The sequence below is a fragment of the Orbicella franksi genome, chromosome 13 (genome assembly GCF_964199315.1).
Source record: "Orbicella franksi chromosome 13, jaOrbFran1.1, whole genome shotgun sequence".
Classification (NCBI taxonomy): domain Eukaryota; kingdom Metazoa; phylum Cnidaria; class Anthozoa; order Scleractinia; family Merulinidae; genus Orbicella; species Orbicella franksi.
Window position 1 is genome coordinate 12101759 of NC_138157.1, and position 9262 is coordinate 12111020.

At 40.4% G+C, this 9262-nt stretch overlaps 1 protein-coding gene and 1 pseudogene across 3 annotated transcripts in view; both read right to left on the reverse strand.

Moving 5' to 3' along the window:
* LOC145466645 (multidrug and toxin extrusion protein 1-like) overlaps positions 1-9262 on the reverse strand; it is a 101839-nt gene that overhangs the window by 18329 nt on the left and 74248 nt on the right. The gene's annotated exons all lie outside the window — the stretch shown is intronic.
* On the reverse strand, positions 599-9246 carry LOC145466634 (uncharacterized; annotated as a pseudogene). Its single transcript, XR_014041962.1, has 6 exons — positions 7919-9246; positions 7462-7548; positions 6647-6891; positions 5650-5911; positions 4288-4938; positions 599-3203 (listed from the first exon to the last, which is right to left on the reverse strand). The product of XR_014041962.1 is annotated as an uncharacterized LOC145466634 (transcript).

Below are 9262 nucleotides of genomic sequence, written 5' to 3' on the forward strand. Positions count from 1 at the left end.
TTTCGATAGTTTAAGCAGGGCTTCAAATAAAGTAATTTACACCCACTAATTTGCGGTGACGACTTGGTCAATGACAAAGCGAAAATGTGCAACGATAGCCGGAAATTATATAACTATTACGAATCATTTATTAAAAGCTCTTGTCTGGTAGTTAAGTATCCGCCTTTTTTCCCCTCTTTTTTCACAAACGCCAATAATATCGAACCTTTAAATATTTAAAACTTGAAACTCTGAATTTTTTCTTTACCAGCGGGAACAACTGGACAAATTGTCCGGCCATCTAAGGATTTGACCGGACAAAACTATTTTTGACCGGACATTGTCCGTTGACCGGCCGTTATTTGAAGCCCTGAATTACGACTACCTTAAGTCGCCAGCGACACGTAAGCGCTGATCAGATTCCGACACAGGTTACAATCTTGAAAAGTATTTTTACATTGAAACGATTTTCAAGATCAAGATTCAGACACACTCACGCAAACTCTCTTCTGGAAGCCACACTGTATATTTACGACTGCCATGTTCCTGGCGATAACAAACTTTACAACAATAATTTACAGCAATTCCACAGAAATCAGGCATTTACATTCTTGCACGCTATACAAGATACTGGGTTAGATTAGCTACAAGCCCTAACAAGTAGTTTGAAACCTACAACAATTATACTGAATGCAATATTGTCCGTTTGTGTATGAGAGGGAAGCACGTTCAAAATCACCAATCTGGATCCGACTAAAAGTTCAAATTAGTCAAAGTGGTATTGACTTTAGTAGCATCAGGGAGGGAACCAGCACCAGAAGCACCAGTCCAGTTACAACTCAAATTCAAATTAGTCAATACGGTATTGACTTTAATAGCATCAGAGAGGAAACCAGCACCAGAATCACCAATCCCTTTTCTACTCAAATCCAAATTAGTCAATACGGTATTGACTTAAATAGCATCAGAGAGTGAACCAGCACCAGAATCACCAATGTCGTTTCCACTCAAATCCAAATTAGTCAATACGGTATTGACTGTAATAGCATCTGAGAGGGAACCAGCACCAAAAGCACCAATCCTGTTCTCACTCAAATTCAAATTAGTCAATACGGTATTAACTTTAATAGCATCAGAGAGGGAAGCAGCACCAGAATCACCAATCCTGTTCCTACTCAAATTCAAATTAGTCAATACGGTACTGACTCGAATAGCATCAGAGAGGGAACCAGCACCTGAGTCGCCGATCCCGTTCCCACTCAAATCCAAACTAGTCAATACGGTATTGACTTTAATAGCATCAGAGAGGAAACCAGCACCTGAATCACCAATGTCGTTACTGCTCAAATCCAAATTAGTCAATACGGTATTGACTTTAATAGCATCAGAGAGGGAACCAGCACCAGAAGCGCCGATCACGTTCCAACTCAAATACAAACTAGTCAATACGGTATTGACTTTAATAGCATCAGAGAGGGAAGCAGCACCAGAAGCACCAATCCTGTTCCAACTCAAATTCAAATTAGTCAATACGGTATTGACTTTAATAGCATCAGAGAGGGAACCAGCACCAGAAGCGCCGATCACGTTCCAACTCAAATCCAAATTAGTCAATACGGTATTGACTTTAATAGCATCAGAGAGGGAAGCAGCACCAGAAGCAGCAATCCCGTTCACACTCAAATCCAAATGAGTCAAAGTGGTATTTACAGGAAGAGCTTCACAGAAATACTCAAGGTTCTGTAACCCACGATCGCGTAAGTCTATAGCCGTAATGTCAAGGTGGAAGCCAAAAGTATGCAATAATTGCGATAGAAGGTTTTTCTTATGGGTTACGCACTCCTCTATACAGTCAAACGCAAATTCCAGATCCCTACTTATTTGACTTTCGCCGTTTATGTGTGCGGCGATGCTTTTTACAAGACACACTGCGGTTTCTTCAGATCGTGAGACAACAATTCCACTCATGAACAAAAATGCTTGTTTCAGTTCATCTAAATATCTCTCATCTGTCACTACTGTGTCACAGTCAACTTCTCCGCTGAGAATCTTTGAAGCGAGATAGAAACCACAAAAGAATTCTTGAAAGCTCTTGTGCATAAATCCATAACGCACACAACGTCTTCTGCGACTACCTAGACTGACTTGGAGTGATAAAAATCCAAACTTAGTTAAAAGACTTAAAACAGTGGAACTGCAATCAAATCTGCTTTCTTCAATATATAGCTGTCCTTCACACAGAGACTTGAACGCCATATGCCCTAGATGTATCAGCTCTTTCTCGTAAACTTTAATCAGGTCGTCGTTGGTACTCGGCAATTGGTTCTTCTCTTCATATCTTCTCAAAACACAGAGTACAATTTCAATGTACAATTGAGTCCTGCTCGTCGGAAAAGAACCCTGGAAATCCTCGCAAAGAAGACAAAGTAAAGTGGTGTTTAAAGGATTTGCCATCATTTCACGTAAGTCTCTAGATCCTGACCAAGGTGAAAGTTGTTCTAGGAGTTTGTGAGCCAAAGGCAAATTGTTTTTAAAGTACTTGAAGATGAAACTTTCTGCATCTTCCGTAGTGAATCCCACAATTTCCCACAGGGTATCACAGAACCGCCTAAATTTCATTCCAGCTTCATGTCTAGATGTAAGAACGATGCGACATTTAGAGAACTCTCTACCTTCAGCAAGTTTTAAGTACATGGCCAGTTTACTAGAATCATCCACTTCATCTAAACCATCAAGTACTAACAAAACTTTGGACTGATTTTCACGGATGAATTTGAAAAAGTTTTCTTTGGATTCTTCGTTAATATCTTCGGGGAGAATTTGCTCTTCGATAGCCTCCCAGATGTTAGTTTCGATATCATGGCATCTAAGCAGTAGCAGCAATTGGATTTCTGGAAAAGACGCGTCCCATTCTTCCCGTCTATTTGCCCAGTCATAAGCCAGCTTTTGACAGTAAGTTGTCTTTCCCATGCCAGGATCTCCTTCAATCAAAACAGTCCGTGGCTTCTGACATCCTTCATGGGCTTTGAAGATAGCTGTCATGTTGGTGATTTCTTCAGCCAGTGTTCCTCTTGCTTTTTCTTTGTTCAAAAACCTGAGCCTGGTGAAAATCTCATCCAGATGAAAGCTGAAATCTTCACACCATGGTACTGGCAGCACACTTCCTTCACGAGTTTTGTAGAGCTGGCGGATTCTTTCTATCTCATTTGCTGGATAAGGCATGCCTAGAAAAAGAGAAAACGACAATAAATCAGATAAGAACATACGCTTTTTATGTTAACCAAGCTAGGAAATATAAATTACTTCGGTTTAAGAGAATTAAAAATTATAATTTTGCAAATATCTTTACCATGCATAAGATATCAGGAATGTTTATGATGTCGACTTGCTTGATCTCTTTTTTGGCACTTGATAAATAAAAGTTTTCGAATTCAACAAAAACCGCTTTCACCAGTACGAAATAAGCGTAACAAACTTTCCTGTTGCAATGTACTAAATAAATGTTATGAATAAAATGTCGACAAAACGTCCTTCTCCAGAAGAATCACAGAAACAAAATTTAAAAGGTATACATTTGAAATTTTCAAAGTAGAGGGAGCCAGAGTAAAAAAGTCCGAATATGCCGTTATTAATACTAGGTCAAAAGACAATACTATTCTCCTCTTTCAAAACAGTTGCAAATAACTTGGTGCTGATCAAATTGTGTTTAGTCTTGGAAAAATGCAAGTTCAACTAAGGTAAAACATTTTAAGCCTTTGACTTCGGTGATTTATTTTATTTCAAAACGGAAAGTGGACGCTGCACATAGCTTTATGTAACTGTCCTCCCCAGGGGGATGGAATTGGGCGCTGTTATCTCGAGTAATTGAAGCACAACACAAAAAAATCTCTCCTGAACGAGACAATTTCAATGTTTTTTTTTTGGGACGTGCGCACATGGAGAAATTTGTTAAAGTTTTCTTTGAGTTCTGCATGCTCTTTTTGACTTATTCTCTTCAGCCGTTATGCTGATATGTACCTTTTTTCTGCTCGTTGGAAAAGTTTCCGTCCTCACAGCTAGGAAAGTGATTATTTTACGGAATGGCGTCCATGACTAGAAAGGCCCCGTTTGTCTCCGATTTTCAGGGGATAAATTCCAAGGTTGACTGCCTGTATTTCTTTGTTTTCTTTGTTGCACTTTCAAATATTCAATAAAAAGGCATTTATGGAATAAGAAGAAGTCGCAGTGTATCAGCAGAACGGAATTACTGACAAGAGTCGGTTCTGACATGATTATTCCATTTGTAACTATTGTGAAATAAGAACTCACCCTCATCTCCAGAAGATTGCGTCGCACCATGCAGCTCATTCATTTTGTCCTTGATGTAGTCCTCGTTCTTTTTCCACTGGATCAGGAGCTCCTTGTAATGCACCTCGGTGATAGGGTCCGCTTTCTGCTGCATGATTTTGTCCATGGCGTTACCATATCGAGCTCCTCCTAATCTCACCAGCGTTTCCCGGATGTTCTCGCAGTAGTTAACAAATACTGCATCACTAACACGAGATTTGTCTGCATGGTCAAGCAAAGTATTCATGAAATACCTCACACGGGCTATGTCAGCCTCACGACTGGTGTCTACTGCATGAGGAAGTGCGTCCCAGCCAGCAGTTGGCGGAGTCAACTCACAAACTGTCCTCAACAGAACCATAAGAAGTGTAGGGTCGAAGTGTTCGGATGACACCGAAGAAGCACGATCAGGATACAGTTGACCCCATTGCTTTGAAGTGAGGATTCTTTGCTTTTGAAGTGACCGCAGTGTCTCATGATTTTGATAGTCTTTCAAATGTTTCCGAAGATTTTGTGGTGGAATGATTCTGTCAAATGTTTCTCTCAGGACTCCTGAACCCACAGTGACCAGAATCTGACACAGCTGAGCATAATTTGATTCCTCTTTTGCGGAGGTTAATTTGGGAATAGTGCCTATAACAGTTCACATAAAAACACTTTATCAGTCACCTCTTACAATCTACTTCCCTTACGATGTTGTTTTATGTTTTGTTATCATGAACCTAAAAGCCAGGCAATTTTGAATTTCGGGGTCAACAATACAATCAAACCTGCATATAACGGCCCAGTATTAAGCGGCCACCCACTATTAAGCGCCCAGTTTTCAAATTCCCGATTTTTCGCTCATACAAACGCTGTATTTGTTACCTGTATAAGGCGGCACTATCAATTAAGCGGCCGCGGCTACCCTGTAGCAGTCCTATGTTTGTCTTTCTTTGTTATTTTTAGCTGTATTAAGCGGCCACCCTCAAACAGAAACTACGCCACATGTCATTTTATGCGGTATTTTATTGTATTTAAAATGCTTCCATCATCACCATAGAGAAATGACATTTACAAAGCTACTGTAAGCTGAAAATCGGCCGTTTAGTATCGTTAACGCTTTCCAGATGTCCGCAATGTGCTGAAGAACGGCACCATATCGTTACACCACGCCCAGCGAGTATTTTTACTGATCCTGTATTGAGCGGCCATCTGTATTAAGCGGCCAGTTCCTCAAGTCCCGAAGGTGGTCGATATATACAGGTTCGACTGTTATTGAGAGTCATTCGTTAATTACGTTAAAATAAAGAGCACATGCTTTTTATGTTGGTTTTACTCGCTCATCAAAGCCTTACAACTTACCTTGTCTGGGTCGAAGGCTGACATAGTGTTTCTCATGGATATGCCCCAAAACAAGCGGGCTGGTGTAGTCAACAGGACGATCTGGATTGATGATTATATCACAGCCAAGACTGCTGATTACACGAATAGGAGTTTTGTAGCAGTTTGCTGCGGCACGGAGAACCAAGTGATCGCCCCATGTGCCATCCTTTTCCATGCTCCTCAAGTAATCAGCCCAAGATGGGTATCCATGGACAAAGTTGAACAGATCTGTTTCATCGGTCTTTGAGAGAGAAAAAACTTTAAAGTTAATTGAACAGGCTTAAAATACATTGTAGCTGACACAATATGTCCATCGTCCTGGACATAACTAATACAAGGAAATGGTTAGGAAAGCTGGCAAAGTTCTTTGTTGTATGTTTTTGTTTTCTCTTTTGCATGTTGACCCCTGCATAAAAGCTGGCAAATACAAAAGGTGGATATATGTTTGCTCATACAACTAACAAAAAAAGAGGCATTGTGATTATGTAATTCATGCATATTCTACGAGCATAAAACAAACGATGCGCAGGGCCACCTTCAAACATCTATTATATATTGGCCTGATCGTTTGTTTCTTTAATGTTTATCGGCCTTCGTAACCATTTCCCTTCATTATCTATGTCCTTGCTTATACCAAAATAAACTTTAGTTTTTCAAGTTCTTAACAATGATTCACCATTTTACACTGAATGATTAGTCAAAGCCTAACTTGGTTATTCAGGGGACAGATTTTATGAAATTAAGTTGACAGATAGTTTTCTTAATAAAGTAACATCGCTCGATTGAGCCAGGGACACAAAGTACCTACTAATACCAAAGCATCTACTGGTTATTTGGCCCACGCACTCGAGGAAAGACTATGGACCTGAAATTTCACCATCAGTTACTCAAAGAGATTTCAGAGCCCTGTTTTCCCAGTCTTGTACAAAGCCCAGGTTTATTTACAGCAGAAGCCACCTGTGGACCATTGACTTACCAGTTTGGGGGAGTTCTCAAGGCATTCGACTAACTTTTTCCGCAGTTCTGTTTCTGAAATTTGCATTCCTTTCACGCTTTGAAGTTGCTCTGACAGCGCGTGGAACATACAGTTTCCAGATCCTGGGTTGTCACAAATGCTGAATCCCTTGTCTGAAGCAATCTTTTGTAGATCTTCTGACAGGCCAGTTTTCAACTTGTTTGGATCGCACTGCATTTGCTGCAGATCATGAATAATGTTCATAGCTGGAAGCAAACAAAAATTCCTTCAGTTTCAACTAATTCTAACTGGGTAACTAAGCAATCGGTCATGCATTTCTCTAGTTTACATAATTTTTTTTCTACATCCATGCTCAAAAATCGAACTTAAAATAAGAATCGGAAATTATACGAAACTGACACAAAAATTAGATGACCACATGACTGTTCAAGCTTAAAGCCATAATTGATGGGATATTGATCTGCTCTTCACCTTTTCCTTTCCTGACGAGAACTGCTAATTTGCAACAGATGTATCATGAGGGTAGGCCACAAATGGACTAAAAGTTACAATTGTAATAACTGTACGAGGGCCACAAACGTAATCAGGTAATAAGAGACAGGCGCAAAATTATTACACTGGTGTCTTTGTAGGACCAAATAAATAACCAAGTTTGAAAACTTAACGATGTTCATTACATGTATTTCTTCTTTTACTCGTGAATTGTGCCTAGCTAATTTTCATCATTTAATGACTATTAGGAAGTAAGCTTGATATCAGAAGCTAAGTTAATCAGAATATGAATTTGATTTTTTAGTGTTCAGAGCCGCAGGTACCTGTCTGTTCTCCACTCATCGTCTGAGTACCCTGGGTAGTAGATGAAACAGACGATCCCTCTTCTCCCTGAGTTGACTTCTCACAATCTACAGAACAAGAGAAATATGAACAGTTATCCTATATTGTTTCCTCATGTAGAACGGAAAGTATCCATAAATCCAACGACAATTTGTACTACCTGGTATAAACGTTTCTGTTATTTCTTCGGTCAGGATAAGATTTACCTACCCCACCCCTGTACTCGATACGTTACGGGGAAAGGCAGCTTAAGATTGAAAAATATGGTTTAACACGCACATATTTAAAAAACAAAACGCTGGCAAAATTTGCGAGATTTCACTCAAGAAACCCTCACTTTTAAACTAAGAAATCAACAAAACTTTGTCAAGACCTATTGATTAGATATAAATACGAAGATACAAAGGTCTGCTGCAAAGTTACAACCAAAATACATACCCTGATTAACGATGTTAACCATCTTCTCAACAAGGTCTTTACTTTGTTTGGCCCAACTGTATTTCATCTTATAGGAAGAACGTAACAGTTCAGCCTCCTGAAGTCTTGTCTCTCTATCTTTTTTCCAAACTTCCTTGATGGCTTCAGCCCACACCAGAGGATCCTCAGAATCAATCACACATGCTGAACCAAACGGTACTTTACCTAGGGCTTCTCCAAATCCTGAGTTCTTGCTGACAAGTACAGGGAGGCCAGCTGATAATGCCTCTAGACCAGTCAAGCCAAATCCCTCTGTTCTGGAAGGCATCAGTACAAGATCTACTTCGCAGAACAATCGTTTCAAACCCTCTCTGCTTTGCAGAAAGCTTCTCACTGTCAGGCGGTGAGCAGGAAGACCACACTCAAGCAGACGCTTTGCTATGTCCTCGTGCTTTCCTTCAGGGGCACCAACGAAAACAAGATGAGCATCATTCAACTCAGCGACGGCTTTGCCAGCAACATCAAAACCTTTTAACTGAAAATCTTCAGCATCTCCGCGGCCAAACACTAAAATGCCGCATCGTTCTCTCTTTTTAGCAGCGTGTTCAACATCCACAAATTCATCAAAGACACCAGGGGTAATATCAAGAATGGTTTCATCTTTCTTACACCAGCGAAGATATCTGCGAAAAGCCTCGCACAACTTCGGCCCAACTCCCACAACGAAGTCAGCCTTTTCGCAAAGTTCCACTTCTACTTTGTGCTTCTTCTCGCCCGTGGAAATCGGATTTTGGTAGGACTTATACATTCCCAGTTCCTCTGGGTCTGTGTGGACAACTTGAATCCACTTACATTTGTGAGACTTCCTTATTACTTGTGCTTGGTGACCAAGCTTCACCCCATGACCAACGATGACATCAATTTGCAAATGATCTGGCGGAAAGCTAAGCCATTCTAGTTCATCGTACCCGGTCAGTCTTGTTGCCTCGACAATTTCAATGTGGTGACCAAGGGCCGTTTTCTTGTCTTCTTCGCTGCATTGTGGAACAAAGAAAGAGATTTGCACCTCAGGACATTTAGCCAACTCTATGGCTAATTCTCTGTTTATGGTGGAGAGTCCGCCTTTAGTTGATCTCCATTCTGATGCTAATATTGTTACATGTAATTTGCCAGGGGATGGATGTAGCTCGCCATGTTTTCGAGATTTCTGTGAAGGTGAAGTCATTGCCACATGCGGGGAGATCAGACTCCTACGAGGGAAAAAGAAGCAGACTTGTAAAAGCCATACAAGTGTCTACATGTTAAAAACATTGCCCATTTTAGCCTTTGCATCTGATTGCTTCAGCCATATGGCGTCAAGCTTCC